Source organism: Marmota monax, unplaced genomic scaffold, assembly GCF_021218885.2.
Source record: "Marmota monax isolate L192 unplaced genomic scaffold, Marmota_monax_Labrador192_F-V1.1 WCK01_AAM20220418_F8-fsc00024, whole genome shotgun sequence".
Taxonomy (NCBI): Eukaryota; Metazoa; Chordata; class Mammalia; order Rodentia; family Sciuridae; genus Marmota; species Marmota monax.
This window is the reverse complement of record NW_026695224.1, coordinates 20,344,021-20,364,551: the sequence shown is the minus strand read 5'-3', so window position 1 is coordinate 20,364,551 and position 20,531 is coordinate 20,344,021. Positions and strand designations below refer to the sequence as shown.

Here is a 20,531-nt window from a genome sequence, read left to right as displayed (position 1 = left end):
ATGACATGCCTCCCACTTGGGCTTGGACAAGGCCCTAGGACCAGTCAAGTTGCCCCTAGAATATATGGCACATTGCCTGTGCTTGGATTCACCACACAGACAGAGCCCGAAGCCCCAGTACTGTTCCTTTTAGCATGAACAACGATTACTTAAGCCTGAAAACTGTTGAACACCAACCTGAGGCACACCTACCTACATACACAACTTCAGAAATAAAAGCCCCATAAACCGCCTGGCTTTTGCAGTATTATCACTTCCTGGTGAGTCTGCCAAAGTAAACTGTTTGCTAAGCATACAAGGACAAGGCAGAATTAGGGGACGAATTGGGTGGTGCTATTAATAGGAAACCTGCCAAGGTGAGGAGCAGATGATAATGGCCTTAGACTTGGACTTCGTAAAGTTTGCTTGTGTTGACTGGATGAGAGGTTCAGGAAGGATTAGGGACAACCCCCCCTTGGGGCAGCTGCAATGACCTGAGGAGGGAAGCAAGGTGGGTGCAGTGTGGGCCTGGGTCAGCTCAGAGTCTGAGGCCCCAGGGATGGGGAGATGAGAGGGACTGGCCGAGGACAAGGGAGAATTCAGGGGGCCTAGGAGGCACAGAGCAGGGAAAAGGGTCTGATTCTGAGCTATGCCCTGTGACAATGTTTGTTCCTTGCAAAGAGCTCTCCCTGACCTGTCCAGCAGGAAGTGGCTGGCACATGCATGGTCACCAGGCACAGTAGCCACAGCAGCCTGTTACTTTCCTTAATAGAGTCTGGTCTGAGTCCCCCAGGAGGCAGAATCCATAGCTCCATTCAGATTCCGTGTGGTTCTGCCAGGTCTCACCTCGCTGCCTTGCAGGGAAGATGTTATCAGTTTGAATCTGATGCAATGAACTCTTTAAACAGCTACCCTAATGGATAATCAATCATTTTAGAGATTTAATACTAAATCAGGCTGTTGGACACATCTGAGGGCAGAGTCATTTGTATCTAAGCCAAAAACTGCCCTTTCTCTTTTATGTTGTGAAGCTGAGCATGTTACATTAAATATTTAATGGTCTAAGACAGGCCTCAGTGACCACCCCGCCCCCCAGTGTTGAAGAAAACAAGTTTGAAGGTAAGCATTCCAAAACTCTACAAATTATATGTGAAGTTACATATCTTTTCATTTGAAGAGCATAAAGGATAGTAAGATAAACCTCATGTTAATAAAATAAGCATCCACTATATTTTTTTATTAAAATAATATAAACACAGCAGTCATGGTTACCCTTTCCAGGTTACTGAGGTCCCGACAGGGAGAAAATTTAAGACATAGGATAAAGTTCCCGACAGATCTTCTGGAAACTCCCTGGAAGCCCACTCTGAACCTTCTGTCCAAGAAAACAAACCACCTGCAAAGTTGCAGAATTGCCTCAAACCTCAGCTAGGGCCTTAAACAGATCAGGCCCGTCAACCTCAAAGACCTCCCTGCTGCCTGACCCCTCAGGCTCCTGTCTCAGGACCTCTATTTCTTGCTCTCCTAACAACCTGGCTGCCCACTCCTTGGGCTGTCTACAGGGTTCACTGTCAGGAATTTCAGGAGCTTCTTCCTGGCCCTCTTTAGGTCTCTGCACTCTTCCTGTGGGATTTCATCCACTCTCTGGATTTCAGTTACTGGCCACTTTTTCTTTTCTTTTCTCTTTTGTACTGATAATTGAACCCAGGGGCGCTCAACCACTAAGCCACAATCCCAACTCCTTTTATATTTTATTTTGAGACAGGGTCTTGCTAAGTTGTTTAGGGCCTCACTAAGTTGCTGAGGCTGGCCTCAAACTTGTACTCCTCCTGCCTCAGCTTCCTGACACTGGATTACAGGCGTGTGCCACTGCGCCTAGCTGCTGGCCACTTTTCAATCTCTGGCTTGACCCTCTCCCTAACTCTGTATGTTAGGAGGTCCCCTGCTCTCAAGGCCTGGCCCCACCTGAATGTCTCTCAGGTACCTTAACAGCTATCTGCCCATCTCTGACACCCAAACGCACACCATCTTCCACCTCAGAGTGAGGCCACCCCATCCACCCAACTACTCAGGCCAGAGGCCTGAGACCTCCCGGTAGGCCTGTCCTCTCTGGCCTTCAAAATCACACCAGTCATTAGTCCATCACTCGTCTAAAAGTGTTATCTTCATGCTGCCACTCCATCCCTGGGTGACCAAAGCAACTTTCTACCTGGACCTGCTGACTCTGAGCCTTCCTCTTGGTACCCATGTGACCTTTATAGATCACAAATCAGACACGTCACTTGATTTGATGTCTGCAGGATCTGCTACCAGCTTCCCTCATATTATGCCACATACCTCCCCTGGTGGCCAGGCCCAAAGCCAGTGCTTTCCTCTACAGGTCTTTATACATGCCATTCCTTCTGTTCCTACCTGTGCAAATTAGGAAACAAAGTCCAGCTCCCCTCTGTGGGGCTTGGAGGACCCCCAGGCCCAGAGATTCCCCTGCCAGAAAACCAGGCTGCCAGACCCAGCATCAGGTCTGACTTCATCTCCCAAACCCCCTCCTCTACCCACCAGTGTTGTGGCTCATGTTGGAGAGACCAGGCTGGCCCACACCACAGGTGTCTGCACACACCTGAGCATGTGCGAAGGCTGGATTTGCTGAAGTAGAGGGGACAGCCACTCCTTATCTTCCCAAAGACACTCTGAAAGATTTTATCCAAGTTCTTAAGCGTTTTCAAAATTCTCTCGTCCTCCCATCACTCGCTCAGCTTCACAAAAGCAGTTAAATTACCAAGTGCCCTTTTAAAATGTCCTTGTGATGGGGATCTCACAGTGACTTGTTTATCTCTCAGCAGCAAGGACTTCACAGGTCACCCAAGTCCATGCACAGCAGAGCCCTATCAGAGTCTGGGAATGTAGTCAGGTGGTCAAGGTGCGGAAGCAGGCCAGAGCAGGGTCTCCAGGGTGCAGCTGCTAGTGCCCTCCTGGCAGACCACGCCAGGCTTCATCTGTCTACCTCTGAGGTGGAAAGTCATGGGTGGGAAGGTGAGGAAAGTTCAGAGTCCACCTGCCTGGACCTTGCCAGGTGGCACACTGGGCCCTTCAGAAGAGCACTGAGATGGGGAGTGTGCCCAATTTTCAAATGGGGAAAAGGTGGCTCAGGAGGTGAGGATACTCGCTCAGAGTTTTACACTTGGTGCATCGCAGCTGGTGAGGATTCTGAGCCAGGGCTCCAGTCTGTACAGATGGTGCTCTACCCATTAAAAGTTACTTGCTTTGGGTCCTTGAACCCAAAAACAAGAATTTAACACACATAGGGGAAAGTACAGAGGGGATTATTATGAGCTGCTTCCAAAGGAGGATTAAAGCCTTTTTCGGATCCATCCTAATGCACGGCCATGTTCTGCGACCAGCCTGGAGTTCTCTGAGTCCACTTATCTTTTTATAGTTTGACCTTTACACAGGAAAAACTTCAATGATTTTCCACTGTTTTGAATAAACTGAAATGAATGTGTTTTTCTGAGTGATTAAAGAATGAAAAACAGCCTGTTACCATCAAGTCCCCCCAGGAGTCATTTCCCCTGGAGGATGCTGGGACAAAACTGCTTTCCAGGTCAGCCCACGCCTTCCTCATGATAGGGAGTCTTGCAGGACTAGTCCCTGTACCCCTCAGAATGACCAAAGCTGTGGAGGCCAGGGAAGGAACAGCGGGCCCCACAGTTAGCTGATGGGACAGTGACCACCATCCCCACTACTCCAGAGAGCATCACCCAAACTCAGGCCCTGTGGATCCAGCAAGGTCTTGTTCACCTGTTATAAAAAAGCAGGTATTCTGCCAGGTAGAGTGCCACATATACGTGTAAATCAGGTGCTCAGGAAGCTGAAGTTGGAGGGTCACTTGAGTCCAGCAGTTTGGGGCCAGCCTGGGCAAATGGTAGGATCCTGCCTCAAAATAAGCAAATAATAAAAAGAGCAGGTATTTCTCACAGGCACCAGGGACTAGCGGAAGCCAAGGGTGAAATGAGAAAAGCATTAGCAATGTAAGCTGATGCTGGGCACGGTGGCGCATGCCTGTAATCCCAGCAGCTCGGGAGACTGAGGCAGGAGAATCACCAGTTCAAAGCCAGCCTCAGCAAGTTAGCAAGGCCCTAAGCAACTTAGCGAGAGCCTGTCTCTAGATAAAATATAAAAAAGGACTGGGGATGTGGTTCAATGGTTAAGCACCCCTGGGTTCAATTTCCGGACCAAAAAAAAAAAAAAAGCAATATAAGCTGAGATACCCTCCTTCAATTCTCTGCAAATCTGTCTCCTTTCCTGTGAACTGTAAAGGGGATGGTTCTTGTAGGATTGTTAAAAGGTTAATAAGTTTAAGATGGTATGTATGTAGTAGGTGCTCAATAGATGTGCATCCATCTCCTCTTCAAATGCCGAACTTTTAAAAGCATGACTTCTTGACATAAAACTCAGAGCTTACATGGTTCTGCCTTCTAAAGCAGCAGAGATGGGATATTATTTTACAATGTCTGGATGACTCAGGGATCCTCCTTACAAAAATATGGGAATCATGGAATGTCAGTTTGAGTGGGAGCTGGGAGCCTGTCCAGGCCAATTCCTTACTCGGATGATTTTGCGTATTTGAGATTGACAGAGCCCCTTACCTTGTGGTTTTTCTCTTGGATTTGATTTTTTTAAAAAAATCAAACAGTGACTCTGAGTTAAATAAAGCACGCAGGCGGTGAGTGAGGCGTCTCCTTTCAAAGCGAGCATGCTGGCTAGAGTCGGGGGGTGCTCTGGCAGCCATCTTGACTCTTCAGAGATGCCTTCTGCTTTCTACTGGACTCAGATATTTTGGGAGGTAGATGTGGCTGGAGAAATCCCGACCTTTTCTATGTTTGGTGTTAGGTGGTTTGGTCACTTATGGGTCTCAGGGATTGTCATGCTGGCCTGTGAGCTTCCTCGCAGGAAGTGGCCATGTATGTTGGCCCTGGTCATTGGGCCAGGGTACACTCAGGGCTCCTAATGGGCTGCTAGGGGAGTACCTCAACAGTTCTCTCCAGCCACTCATTCCCTATTGTCTGCACATCATGCCCTCCCCTCCTAGTCCTTTCCGAGGAAGTGTCCCAGGCTCATCTGACTGGGCACAGCTCGGCCCGGCAACTGCCTCTGTCTCCCTGGCCTCATACACTGCACATTCCTCCTCCTCCTTTCCAATCTCTAGATGGTTCTAGATTCAGGCCCTCCCCTTTGGCACCATCTCTGGCTAGTTTTTCTTCTCAGAAAATGCCTTTGGCCACTCAGACTTCCTAATGCACCGACCCTCCTGCCTCTGTGGCTGTCCTGGTCCAGTCCCACATTTCTGGCTGCCTGCCGCCTTTTCAAACTCTTCAGATCACAAAGTGAATTTGCTTCCCCCATGTCCTTCTTTCTACTGTCCTCTCAGCCACCCTGTCTCAAAACACCCCCATCCCAGCCTCTCTCCTCTGGCTCAGGGGATGGCCAATTCCTGATGGTCCAAACTTTTGAATTCCTCGTGTGTATCATTTCTGGGGTCTCCTCCTAGCTCTCAGCACTTTGTGGTGGCCCTACCCATTGTCTTGGGATCCCAGAGAATCATACCACTTTCCCTCAGTGCCACCAGGGCAAGACAGGAAGGGCATCAGGAGTTCCATTTGACAGAATAAAACACCAAGATAAAGCATGGAGCTTGCTTTATCGACCTGGCTTGACAAGGGTGCTCTTCCTCCACTGCTGATCTGGGCCTCCCTTTGACCTCTTTCATCATTATCCCAATCACCTCCCCCTGCCTGGCCTCCGGTCCTGTGGGCAGACCAGCTGGTCCAGCTCAAGCCCAGTTCTCCCCCGCCCCCTTTCCCTTCCAACCCTCACTCCTTCCTGTTACCCACACCTGCAGGAATCCCACCCTTAAAGCCTGCTGGGAGATAGGCCAGCATTGTCACTGATGGTCCTCCCCACTGCTTCATCAGAGCCTGGCCACCACCCACAAGGGTCCCAATACAGCCACTTAAGCAGAGCCCAGAACACATCAGAAGGGCCACCATAGGTCCTTCTGAGGCAAACTAACAAACATCCCAATCATATCCACTGACCCAACACTTCATACCCACCTGGCTCTACTGAGCAGGTCCATTGAGATGCTCGCCATGGTAAAAAGGCTGGCAGATTTTATTGTGGTCATCAAGAGCTTTTAAAATGCCCCCACTCACTTGTAAATGATGTTTGTTATTTTGTCGATATTTTTCCTGATCTTGGTTCGTGAGCTATTATCATCCAACACTAACTGAGGTGTGACCAGGACAAGGCAAATACCCACTTCCTGGAGTTCTCAACCTAGGAGAGACAGAGCCATGGTCGAGTTCTTCAGGTGCAAATGTCACAGCCATTGCCTGGGAAGACCAGAGAAATAGAGCACAGCCGGTGCCTGAGGGCAGGCTAGACACAGACAACTGCCTAGGTCTAGGTCAGGCGGTGACTTGCTCCCACAGCAATAATCCATTCCTTCAGCCATAAACCCATGAGCAGCGGCCATCCAGCTTCACCCAGATCCTGGTGGTCATGTCCCTCCTCATTGCCCAGGCTTTACCTCTTGTCAAAAATTCCAAAATTGATGTTTTCTAAATATTTTTTAAATCTCCCCCATTTCCCCTAAAGCTGTCCTACCTCTCTTTATGAATTCACAAATAATTAAATAACAATGAATTGGCATACTTTGTCCATCTTAGTAGCTGGAGTTATGTAATTGGTTATGTTTCCCCTTTTGCCTTGGATTCCAGGAAGCTCAAAGATAAATTTGGAGCATGGTCATGGACATGAGATTGTCCATTGAGGTTAGAAAACTTATATTCTCTTTTCTGAATGGGTTCCAATTTCCCATTTCTATTTTAATAATTTCACTGTCATACCTATTGTTATAAGCTTCCACTAAGCCTTTATTGATAAAAGGAGGAGAGTCAGTGAAGTTGCTTTAAAAAAAGAAATACTCTCAGTCTTTCAAAAGAGGTTATTGATCATTTAAATTATCCTTTTCCAAAGAAAATAGCTTTAATTTATGCTCATGAGCAGGGTTGTCTGCCCTCCATGATGCTGCCTCAGACGTGAATTTTGTAAATTGATGGGGACAGTTCTTATTGCCTGTGTTTGGTTTTCCCTGAATACCCTTAGCTACCTACATATAAATCAATGCATCTTGCCAAGCCACACTTATGGTTAAGCAATAATTATAATGTGCCTGGACCGAGACCTCAAATGTTCATCTCAAGAGATTCGAATCCCTTTTAATATTCTCCTGGTCATACTTCTGCCCCATTTCTGGACCCCACCCGGCCCCCATCTTACTGGGTAGTAATCTGAAGACCATATTCCTGAGCGAGCAGCCTGGAATTTTAGAAGATTCCCCCAGGCAAGCACTAAGTGCTCGGCCTCCACCACCGGGCACCCCCCTGCCCTGATGTGATGCTAAGAGCGACTCTTATTCCATCCAGCTGATTGTGTTCAGCAAATGTTTGTAAATGTCGGTGGCTGTGTCTCCGCTACGCTACGGTGAGATTCCACCCCCCTGAAACTGTGTTTTCTGAATCTTTTGTGTCTCCTAATGGGGCCTGGAACATTTTGCACATGATAAGGAACTCAAATAAAATGAACAATAAACGTCCCCAACCAGCTAGGGCTTTTTACGAGGCTCTGAATGAAAACCCTGAACCGCATCCACGTCTGATAAAGGCGAACATCTGGAGATGCCAGTGGCAGATGCCCAATTATGCTGAGCCTGATGAATGGCCGGGGAGTTATTTGGAGCTCAGCGGCATCACTCAGCTTTGTCGCCTGCTACTGCAGACAACAGGTTTCCCCTTCCCAGGGCACAGCCCTGGCCTAGAGAGAGCTAGGAACGATTGCGCATCCCCCCACCAGCTCCATCCATCCCAACTGGCCACCACCAAGGGCCCCGCCCCATGGATGAGGACCTGGGTTGAGTTTATTTTCTCATTCACTTTTCCATTTCACAGAAATATACTTTCTCCAAGAAAGTGTTAATTATACCATAGACACCATCAAATGGTGTCTAGAGATTACTAAATGTTCAGGAGGTTGACATGTATATTGTCTCAAGTAGTTCCATGATTTATTATCTAATTTAGATAAATGGCAAATAGTGATATCATAATAGCCCCCTTTTATTCTGGTTTATGCCTCGTTGTCTCTGGGTGTAGAATAAGAAATGAATCATCCAACAGGCCCCAGGAGAAGACAGGCCGACTGGGGGAGAGCATCCGCTCTTGGCATCAGGCCCCGGGGGGGTTCAAATCCCAGCGTGCTGCTGATGGAGGACAAAAGCAGTGAATGCTAAGGGCTCCTACCACAGGGGCAGGGTTGAGGATTAAGTGAGCTAAACCACTTGGCCCTCTGTCCAGCAGGAAGAAGGGGCTCCACCTGTGTTAGTTGTCACTAAGTCTTGGGTTGAAGACACGCACTGACTCTGAATGTTCACTCCTGGGGAAGCCCAGCTGAGTTAGGGACATGCGGCCACATCAGCCTCCAACCTGTCCCCGGTGAGGAGGGTCATGAAGCAAGGGTTCCCTGTGCATGGGCAGCACATGTGGTGTGCCATCCTGGGCTAAGCTGGCATTCTTAGCCTCTGCTATGACAGCTCACATTGCTGAAGAGGAGAAGGACTTTCAGGCTGCAAATTTTACCCCAAGAAGTCACCATTCTCATCTGGGTACAGGCAGGCTCATGATGGCCAGCCAGCCACAATTGTCCTATGCATCTCTCTTAATGAAACTTGGCAAGGAAGCCACCAGAGTCCCGTGAACAGGGTAATCCAGGCCAGCAGATCATGACGGCAGCCATGAGACCCAAGGCTGTGAGCCCTTACCCTCACCAAAACACCTTTCTGGGTGAAGAAACTCTGCTGTCTCCACCCAGGAATAGGTCTCCACCCGCAATCCCCCAAACCTATAGGTCCCAGAGGGCAAATTCCACCAGTGACAAATCCCAAAGTTAAAAATCCAACCAGCAGAAGAGGAAAATCCCATTCTCTGAGAGTTACCAAATAACTGGGTAATAGCCAATTTCTACCCCAGCAGGATCCTCGGGCCGGCAAGTCTAGACACATGTGACTGGGTTGCCAAGAACAAGGTCCCCACATGGCATTAAAAGTCACTGGAGTAGGTCTTTCAGGCACCAGTACCTTTTTATTTTTATTCTGGATCAAAGCTTCTTTCCCACGGCAGCATTTTCGACTATCGCTGTACCCCCAGGTTCGGTACTGGGCTGGGCTGCAAAGGTGACAGCCTCTCTGGGGACTAGTGCCTCCAGGACGGGGGGGCATCCGCACAGAAGGACCTTGACATGTCCTTTCCCTCCTGCTTATCAAAGTTACTTTCCAGAACCTCCCTGTGTCCCAGCCCCTGCAGACCCACCCTCACAGTTTCTACTGGAAGGCAGAAACATGGCTGTAATCCTGTCCAGCACCCCAGCCACGCTGCAGCCTGGCAGTCCCTGCCAGACAAAGTGCATGGGCACTGTGAGCTCCTCTCCTCCAGGGCCTTGGCCCCGTGACTCCTTATTTGTGGTCACCCCTTAGTCACAGGCCCTGAGGACAGTGGGGATCTGCTCCCCTCTGGTACAGGGAGACCCATCCGAGTCTTCTTTGGGGCCTGGACTGTGAAGTGAACTGGGTAAAACCATGTACAAGCAACCAAACCTCAGCAAATCCATTCAAATTCACTTCATTTAAAACTTTTGTTTTCCATAAAGGATTAGGCAAAGAAAGAATTTAATCGCAGTAAATCCACTTCCAAAATAGTTACAGATCCCATGATCAGGAGTAATGATTAGAAGAAAAAACTGAAAAAGCCCTGGATGTTGAGGACTCATGTTGGGTACTTAATTGATCAAACCAGCCTTCCTGACACCAAGAAGCAGCCTGCTTGTTGGGCTGGGCCACGGTCTTCAGCACCCCCAGGCTGAGTGAAGACAGGGAGAGCAGACAGGTTGCTGCTCTTTACACAGAGGTCAGTTCTGACCTCCAGTGGATTCGCACTGGTCTCTGCTTTGAGCCAGGCACTGTTCTGGGTGCCATGGATCCAACAATGAAGGAAACAGACGGAACCCCTACCCCCATGATGTTCCAATGGAAGAAGAAAGACAATAGAGAGATGCATAATGTACTAAGTGGGTTTGGGGAAGAAAAAAATGGACCAGGGAAGGAGATAGAGAGCAACAAAGAGGGAATTATTTGTGTAGGGTGTTCAGGAAAGGGTATTCCAAGGAAGACACTTTTGATCAGGGACCTGAATAAAGGAGTGAGCCACATGGACAACTGAGGGCAGAGCATTACGGTAGGAGCAGAGGCACTGGGGTCGGGGAGCATGGTGCTTTGTGTGCTGTGCCCCGACGCAGCATCTACAAATCCACTTTATAGACTCCAGAGCTCTGATGACTAGCTCATCATCATTACAGGAACAAAATCTCTCCAGCAATTCAGCAGAGCCCATCCCACAAGCCCTTCTCGCCCTTCTCAGCATCTTCCCAGAAGCCTCCTAGCTCAGCACACACTGGCTTCCCAGGGGAATGTCACTCCAGTTGGGAGTTACATTCCCAACTCTGATGCCAGCATCCAGTCAGGAAAGGCTCTGACCAGCCGACGCCACAACCCTTAGTCAAAATACCCGTCTGGGGATACAACCAGTCACTACCACTCAGACCACCAGAGGACACCCTGCTCCTTCCACCACTGGTGCAAAGGTGTCCCCTGCTCCAGTGAGGCCTGTTCCACGGGACTCCTCCAGCTGGTGCCGGCATGAAAAGCCCGGCTGCATCATGACTCTAGCCTAGAACGCGTCCTCCCACTATTACCCAGGTACGTGTCACAGAGCCAATCTCAGGCTGGTGACGCTTGGTGTCTGGATGCAGCCCCCCTTCTGGGACTGTATGTCTCACACCATCCCCATTATTGGGGAAGGCAGAACCACTACAGCATGCTGAACCCGGAACTCGTTCTAAAAAGTAGACTTATCAGTTATAAGAGGAGCTGGAGGAACAAGAAGCCAAAGGGTGGACTTGGTGGACAGAGAAGGTCACTAGCAGCCCTGGGGAGTGCAGGAGAGCTTGCTGGGAGGCCTGGAGGGCAGCATGTCCCTCGGAGGGAGGCTGGGTGGAGTCTGGGGAAGCTCGTTGCCTCTCTGTGGCTCCCACCTCTGTGAGTTTGCAGGGAAGTGTCTGGTGTAGGCCTGGCTCACTGCCGGTCAGCCAGGCTGGCAGTCAGGAAGGAGAGCTGGACATAAAGCCAGGAGAGTGAGGACAGCCTGGAAACTCTCAGCATCTCTGGTACGTTGGCTTTGCTGGAATTCCAAAGGTTCTTAGGAAACTGTTTATACAATCCTGAAGACCTTCTAGAACTCCTGGCTTGGCAGCCTGTCTCACAGCCGTGCCATCTCCCTGTCCTGGCCAGCACACTGCCTTGACACCTTGCCTGCGGTATGAGGACTGTGGTTCCTAGCACCTCCTACTGGGTGAGGATCCTAGACAATGGCCTTTCATGCAAGGGCTAAATTCAGGAGGACAGATACATGGAGCTGGCCTTTGGAAGAGTGGAGCCAGGAGTCCTGTAGGCTGTTTGACCTATTCTGTACAGGTGTACCCTCATATCCTCTCAGCCTGCCCGGCCCCCAGCCTCCTTGTCCCCAGGGCATGTCCCTAGCCCACTCCCTGTAGCATCTCACTTACCCCAAGGCCTCTACTGCCTCCTACACCCTGATCACTTCCAACTCCACTTCAGTCCCAATCTCCCAAACTCAGGCCTTGTGTAACCCCTCCCTGCCTGGCATTCCACCCAGTGTTCATCACAGACCGACCTCAGGTATTGGCTAGGAAAACCCCCAGTGGCGACTGACTGCTGGGAACATCCAGTCCATGAGTGATGAGTCAGCTACATGCTGAAATGCCTCTGCTCATCGTCAGGAGTAACCCCTCACCCCCAGCCACCATGTGTCATCTAGGTGGACCATGCTGTAAAAGATACCCAGGCTTTGGAGCATAACAAATCAGAGTTCCAGTCCCAATTCTGACACCCATTGGCCCAGGTGGTTCTCAAGGTTCTGAGCTTCTGTGTCACTGTCTGTGAAATGTCCAGGAATGTTGCAAGGGTTACCACTCTTGATGTTCTGCACCCAGCACTGCCAATAGCATAGAGCAAGGCTCAGAGAATGTACCAGTTAGGGAAAGAGCAGAGGCCAGGGACAGAGAGCCGGGGTCAGGCCTCTCCAACCCAGCTCTGCTCTGCAAACCACACCTCTCCCAGAACCTCCTCCCCCTTCACCCTCAACACCACATCCCAGTAGTTTCCCTAGACCCAAAGACTCCACTCCTCCTCCTCTTGTCTTCTTTCTGGTACAGCAGCCACCTGGTGATGGCAGCCCAGGCCTGAACCAAGCTTTCGAGGTCTCAGCTCTGAGTCCCAGCACCTCACAGAGTGGTACCTGTTGGAGCTCTGAAGACACAAAAGTTCAGTTCAGAGCATCCACAATTACCCTGTAATCTCGTTGTTATTTGGCCTCTGTAACCCCCCAGTCATCAGTTAGAAGATAAATCCCTTCCACTCAAAGCTGGCCAGAAGTTCACCAAGTACATGTACCCAGTTAACAATCCTCAGGCACAGAAGGGGCTGGGATGATCAGCCCACACACTGCTGATCTCCTAGGTTTGGTTTTGACCAAAGCAGTGTTCCAGGTATCTAGGCATCTTTCTCAGGTTCTGGGGAGCATGGCCATTGCAGAATAAGGCTTCAGGTGTACATTTGGACAGTTAGCAAGTGCATATGGCCTATCTGCAAATGTGCATATGCCCCCATCTGGGTCTGGGACATTTGAGTCTGTGTATCTGTATCATGTGTTACTGAAAAAGTTCGTCTCTTCCACCTAACTTTCAGAAGGCTGTCAGAGAGTGCAAGTTGAGTCTTCTTGTCTGAGTCTAAAGCTGCCACCACTGTTGTCTGAGCCACAGATTAGCTTCAGTATCTTGATAAATGTTACTTAGAGTCACCATATTGAATTAAGAGCTGATTATATCTGATTTACTCCATAACCAGGTTAAGTCCATTTCCTGGGATAAAACAGAAGGGTCTGATGGTCACCAAACTAATCCATAATTATCTTTAAACATTATAATCCAAATGAATCATGCTGACAAGGTCCTCCCAACTAAGGGGGATAACCCAACAGAGTTGCACAAGACTTGACAAGAAGCACCATGGCTGCTGTCACCTCCTCAGAGCCTTCGATCCTTACCAGCACCATGTCACCCTTGATGCATGTATTTGAGGTGGCTCCTTCTAGAGGACATTTGCCAAAAGCAGGAAGTAGAGCCAAAAGTCTCTGTGGCAGAGTGGATTGAAAAGAACACTAGTGTTGGAGTTAAGATCTCAGCTCCTCCAAAGTGATCCTGGGCTGCAGGCTTTACCACTCTGGGCCTCAGATCCCTCATCTGTGTGATGGTAACTCTATCAGGAGCTGCCCTGCTGTGTTTTAGAGTGGGGAGGGGAGGTGTGGTGACACTCACACTGGCACCCGAGGAGCATGAGGCTAAGTGGAGCAGGATCTGGGGTCTATTCATATGGTACTGATGCTCTTCATGTGTAACCAGTCACTCCTCTCTGGGTGAGGTTACTAGAAGACAATACCTGGCCACTGGGCAGATCTGCCAATTGATGAGGACAAGGCAACCTGGCAGTCCAGGTAGGAAGTGGCTGATTGGCCTCTGAGTCATACACAGAAAATGGTAGTTGGGGATGCAGACCACCACTCGCCACCTCTAATTGCATCTCCTCTTGTGTATCTAGGGGAATCTGAAGGTCCTTCTGTGCAGGTGGGTGTCCACCAGATGGGATGGATGGCACTGTTTCCTGGAACATGGGCCTAGAAGGGACCCCTCCAGTCCCTATTCCCTCCATCCCAAGTAGCAGTCGATATTGGGGGTGGGGCAGCCATGTTATCTGTTTAGGTACAAGGGTTATGGGGACAGGGCCTGGTTCATAAATGAAACAAAGAGGTGACCAGATGTGCCTGGGGCATCAGGCAGGTGTATAGTGGGAGTTAGATGGCAGCTCTTCCTGTCCCTACCTCTGTCCACTATCTGGAACCTAGAGCAGAAGCCTGGTAGTAGAAGAGGCCAGAAGTCTCCATCTGGGGAAAGTGGGGCCTCACCCTGTGTCCTGGCCAGGCCTGATTTTGCATCCTGAAATGACCTCCTCCTCTCCCTCACCCAGAGGGACAGTTCTTTGGCTTCAGCATTTAAATTTGAGTCCGAGAACCCAGAGGCACAGAGAGAAGCTCCCTGAGGAGGCCTGAGAGATTTGCTCTTTGTTCAGAGCCAACAGCTACAGGCCCTATATTTTCAAACATTTGAATCAACAGAGGGACTGTTTATCAATATTTAAAAAAAGAAATGTAATTAGAGGCTGGCGAACCCCCAGAGCTCCTGGCCACAGATGTCAAAGGCTTCCTTGACCTGGAGGGGGACAGAATGAAAAGCAACCACAGACACCCTTGGCCACGGTGTGCACTGCCACAAATCCCACTTGACAGGCACTCCCCACTGAGGCGCATAAAAGATTCTGTGGCTAATGGGATGGCATTTCATGTACAGCCACATATTTTTCATTCCTAGGTGGTTTTTCTTTCTAAACTTGGAAATATGGAGATTCTATTTTAAGGACATTAATTAGTGTTCATTTTAATGTAACTACTGTGAACAAAGACCCAACTTTGAACCGAAGAAAGGAAACAAAAGCCATTTGCCTGAGAACATTTGTCTGATGCATTTATTTCTGGTCAAGAGAAGTGAATAGCCAGCTTTTAGGTGGTTTCTGGAGAAGGAGGCAAGGGCTGGCCACATGTGCCTTGGAGACGCCAGCTCAGGCCACCTCGGGCCAGGATCCCTTGTCAGGGCTCAAAGAGGTAGTGTCGCGAGGGTAAAAATAGAGCCAGGGATTCAGCCACAGCCTTGACACATGGCTTTCTCATCCCGGGGACTGCCATGCAGGGCCCTCCTTTTCTAGCTATTCTAAGTCAAAAAGAAAAAAAAGTTAGATTATCTGCGAACTAAATAAAAACAGTGCTACATTTTAGCCACCTTCCTGCGATCTTCCCCCTTCCCTGGCGCTCTTTTTGGCTCTTCTTTCCTCACCAAGCCAAAAATGGATGAGCCCCTAGGTTCTGTCCTTGACCCCCTTTTCCCTCCCCGTGCCTGCCTGCTGTGGGAACAGGCATCCTTCAGCAGGGGCCTGCATGGCCACAGCCCTGGCATGTTTCAGCACCCCTGCCCCAGGCCAGTCCCCTCACCCTTGAGGACCCAGCGTCCCAGCACCAGGTTGAACACTTCCCTTTGGAGGGGCACATTTGGGGCATATTCTTCCCTGTGGTCATTGCCCCCAGAGCTTTGCTGTCTACAAGTGACAGGGATGGCTTGACCTGGGATGCAGGTCCCAGGCCTTCCAGAGCCCACATCTGGGTGGGGCTGGGCACAATGGGCACTCATTGCAGGAGGCCCTGATGCTAAACTGGGGAGATCAGGAAGGCTTCTCCGGGAAGGAGACTTGAGGCTGACAAGTGTTGTGTGGAGGAGGCATTACAGACTAAGGAAAGGCCCTTCTGGGAGAGCAGGGATCATGGAAGATGTGGAAGGACTCAGAGGTGCTAGCAGGTAAGGACAGGGTGGTAAAGAGTAGAACAGGAGAGGGGATTCAGGACATGTGTCTTCTGGGAGCAAAGAACGGGCTCTAGCTGGGAGGCCATTCAGACTTACAGAGTGGATGGAAGGACAGGCTGAGGGACCTGGTAAGAGACCCAGGGCTTGGCCAAGGTGTCCCTTCCCACCCCTTCATCCACAGCAATGGCACTACCAGGTTCTTGCGCGTGCGCGCACACACACACCAGCTCTCTGATCAGATAGATGCCTCAAGACAGCAGCTGATGAATTCGTTCACACTCAAGGGTTAAGGACAAACAATGGCATTCACCTCAAATCCCTCTGGGACAGATGAGCGTGGTAGGAAGGAGGGGAGGCTGGTGGCTAACAAGCCTTCCCACCCCCGTGGAGTTCCTCCCTCGCCTGCAACAGCTTCTTACACACGAGGCAACTGATAGGCTCAAGATCCTAACCAGGAAGGAGCTGTGGATAAGTTTATCCAGAGTCCAGGCCAAATCATTCTATCACTTTAGTTTCTAGAAAAACCACTTAAGCCCCACACTCCGCCCTGAGCCTCAGTTTTCTTCTCTGAGAATGGAGACAATATTATCCAACTTCCCAGGCTTTAAACAAGAAAATGTGTGTGCTATGCTCTTAGCACATGCATGGCACAGAGTGGGTACCCCCAAACTATTGCTGCTGCTGATGATGATCCCAGCAAGCTGTAGGTGCTATCAGTACTCACATGTGAGTTCACATGAGTCTTTTAACTTTCAAGGCTCTATTTTTGCATATCTTCCTTTATGAAAAGGTAATCTAATTGATGCACTAGTTCAAACCATTAGAAGCAGTTTCTCACGGCTCCTGCTGTGCCCGTGGTGTGTACAAAGGGAATTGAGCCTTTTGGTGATTGACATGCCAGCTCAGATAGAAGCCATTTTTATTAACTCAACCACAGTTTCCCAAGTGCTCCTGGGGGCCTGGGCCCTGTGCTTGGTGCTCAGGGCTCTGGGCTGCCAGTACTAAGCCTGAGGGTAGGCCATTGAGAAGGGGGTTGACAGCTTTAGAACTGAGCCTTGGAGGATAGGTGCCAGGTGGACCTCCCAGGGAAGGTGCTACAGACACAGGGGACAACATATGTAAAGGCATGGAGTTGTGTAGAGCATGGCATGTTCTAGCAAAATCAAAAGCTAGAGGCTGGAGCCACAGAACAAATCAGTGGGAGGGAAGGGAGGCACAAAAAGGAGGCTGGAGAGGGCAAGGCCTGATCATTAGGGCCTCAAGCCAGGCCTTGAGGTGGAGGGCGTTAGCCTGTAGGTGGAGGGAGACAGGAGCCACTGAACAACCAAAGAACTCAAAACTGATCGTGGTGGGTGTCATGGATGAAGAAACCGAGTGTGATGGCAGGGGCCAAACGCAGGCATGAGGGTCACACACCACTGCAAGCATGAAGTAAGGGAGCTGGGGAGGTGATGCCTAGGGGAGAGTGGGGAGAGGGACTAGGAGCAATCGGACTTTGACTCTGAACAGGACAGATTGAGGGTGAGGGAGCGGTCAAGGTCAGGGTCAATGCTGAGGAAGTTAGGCAGCCAGCCCATGCCGGACACCAAGGCTTGGTGTGGGACAAGACTCCACTCCCTGCCTTCCCTTGGCAGCTTCCAATTTCTCATTTCTCTTCTATAACTGCCACAATAGGAAACCAAATACTTTAAAAAATTTTTTTTTTGTTTGCAATACTGGGGATTAAACCCAGGGATTTATGTATACTAACTCTACCCCTGAGTTACATCTTCAGCCCCAGGAAGCCATATGCTTTTTAATTGTTTAATATATTTCCTTGTTCTTAATGTAAAATATGAGTAAGTGGGATGTTTTCTATTTCCTCCTCAAATAGAGAAAACAAAGTTACCTTTCTTGTGCACAAATCTCTAGGGTTTTATTTTTCTTGGTATTAAGAAAGATGAAGACAATTTGGGCACCAGGATGAGGTTTGGAGATGTCCATTGGTGCCCAGCTGCCCCCTCAGCTCCCCTCCTTGAGGGAGCCCAGGCTGGGGCAGCAGGGGACTGAGCTCACCTGCCTGACCCGCTCGTCACTCAAGGGCTCAGCCCGGACTGACATGACAGCTCTTTACCTGTGGGACTGAGATCTTCCCTCAGAGCTGGAGGACTCGTTGTAAACCCCGAGACAATGACATTTTGATAAGTTTTTTTTTTTTTAATGATTTAACTTTGCAAGACAAACAGCTAATAAAATAGATTCTTTTTTGGTAACCACCCATACAGCAATCAATCTGTCACTCGAGAAACTGGCTCCCAAGAAGTGTGAAATGAGGCCACTCTGGAGTTCTGTGGGAACAGAGAGCCCCAAGAAACCCTCCTCCCAACCACATCACACTTGCCCCTGAAACAGGGAGGAGCTCTGATTCAGAGTTCAGGAAACACACAGATTAGTTGCTCAATCAATATGGACTTTGGGAGGACTGGGCTGGGAGAGAATGTTGCACTGTTTACATGCAGTCAGCCCCCACCATCACCTGTATGTCTCACCTCTGTTCCTATCAATTCCACCCCCAATGGGAAAAAGAAATAAGCACTTCCCACTGAGGGTGCTGGAGAGCAAGTCATGCCTCTGTACGCCATTTAAGCAGACCGTAAAACAATGAGTCATTTCAACACCAACAAAAATCAATAGGACAAGCCTCAGTCATAAGACATCCCCTCTGTGGCCACCTGTGGCCATCATCAGAATAAAGAGGCCCTCACCTCGCTCTCTTGGTATCTCCAGCTCTGCCTCACTGCCTCTGTTTTTTTTTTTTTTCTATCTTTATTTTCCCTTAGCAATAACTCTCTCACTGCTTATGAAAAAAAGGTCCATATTGTACATAGAATATAGTTTAATTATTTTTTGGAACACGATAGTGTCAATGAATTAATCAGAAACTGCCCTAAAGAAGCTGAATTATTTTGCACCAAACTTAGAAATTTAAAAGCAGATACCACAATTACTAATGAGCAGCAATATCTGCATACAGTAGGCACTCAACAAACATCTTTAATTTGGCTTTTAAATGATGTAATCTGAAAAGTTTCAGGAACAATTAGGATGAACTGGATAATAACTAACTACCTTGAAAAATAACAAAAAAAAAAAATTACTAACAGGAATAGATCCAAACCCAAAGTGGGTATAATTCCATGGCACAAATCATAAAAGAATCGGGAAACACCTTGAGGGAGTAATTGGCATAACTGAAATAACAGAACACGGGAATCAGTGATATTAAAGATAAAGTAAGACATCAGAGAGCAAATAACTGATTTGGAAAATGGGAAATGGAGTCACAACCCTAAAATAAGCACAGGAGAGAGGTGAATGGGAAGAGGCATATCACAAGGGACATATTGGGAAAAGAAATAATAGAAGACAAGTTTCTAAAGATGGAAAAACACCTCAGCCTAGAACTAAAGAGCGCACATGAGAGCCAGGTGTGATGGCACATACTTGTAATCCCATCGGCTCAGGAGGCTGAGACTGGAGGATCGCGAGTTCAAAGCCAGCCTCACCAAATGTGAGGCACTAAGCAACTCAGTGAGACCCTATCTTTAAATAAAATGCAAAATAGGGCTGGGGATGTGGTTCAGTGGTCGAGTGTCTCTAAGTTCAATACCCAATACCAAACAAACAACAAACAAACAAACAAACAAAAAGAGCACACATGAGGCCTTTGAAGTTCAACTTTGAGAAAATTCAGAAATGAATATGTGCTGGTTAAAATTTTGAGTTGTAAATCATCCAACAGGTTGAAGTGAAGGGAGAAAATGTCTTCTGAAATTGTATAAGAATTAGAGAGCTGACGTCACAAATACTGACCACAAAATAAGCCTCAGGGGGGAAAAAGTTGCAGTTCTAACTAGTAAGTGGAGTCTAACCCCACCTCAGTTGTGCTCCTAAACAAGACATGGTCGGTACAAGCAGGAAAAACAGAGTGATATACAAATTGGAAGCTAATTGTACACAATTATGCTTTTTAAAAGCAAAGGATAATGTCTGACTTTTTACAAAACTATAAAGACAAAAGCTGTCTTATATAACAAGAAATTAGAATTAGAATGGACCCATTGAAGAAGAAAGAATGAAATGATCTGACAAAATGTTGTCACTCCCAAGACATTTCAATAATCTACATTTTAATAATCATCTGCATTTAATAATTCATCTACATTTTAATAATCCCCAAATTGTGCTCCAGCCCAGACCTCAGCTCTGAGTTCCTCCCACTGTCACCTGGACATATGCATGCAAATGTCAATGAACACCCACCCTAACCCTGGCCAGTGAGCACCTCCATCATCCACATAGTTGTTGGAACTGGGAAATCTCTGAATTCATTCCTAGTGTTCTTTCACACTACCCAACTACTCCTTGGTCCCACCCATTGGTATTAGTCTGCTCCAGCTGCCATAACAAAGTAACAGACTTGGTAGCTTAAATGATTTAAAATTTATTTTCTCACAGTCCTGAAGGCTAGAAATTTGAGATCAAGATTCTGGATGATTCTGTACCTGGTGAGGGCTGTCTTTGTGGTAGACATGGGCTTTCTCAATAAGTCCTCATGTGGCCTTTCTTGGGTACATATAAGAATTCTCTGATTTTCTTTCTTAGGGACACTAATCTTATCAGATCAGGGCCCCACCCTTATGACCTTTTTTAATTACTTCCTTAGAAGCCCTATCTCCAAATACAGTCACACTAAAAAAGGGGGAATGTACACACACACACACACACACACACATACACACACAGAGAGAGAGAGAGAGAGAGAGAGAGAGAGAGAGAGAGAGAGAGAGAGAGAGAGCTATGCT

The 20,531-nt window shown here is 48.4% G+C and overlaps 1 protein-coding gene across 1 annotated transcript in view; it reads left to right on the top strand.

Annotated features, from left to right (window-relative positions):
* The window catches only part of Smpd3 (sphingomyelin phosphodiesterase 3), an 83,484-nt gene that overhangs the window by 30,077 nt on the left and 32,876 nt on the right, over positions 1-20,531 (top strand). The window lies entirely within an intron of this gene.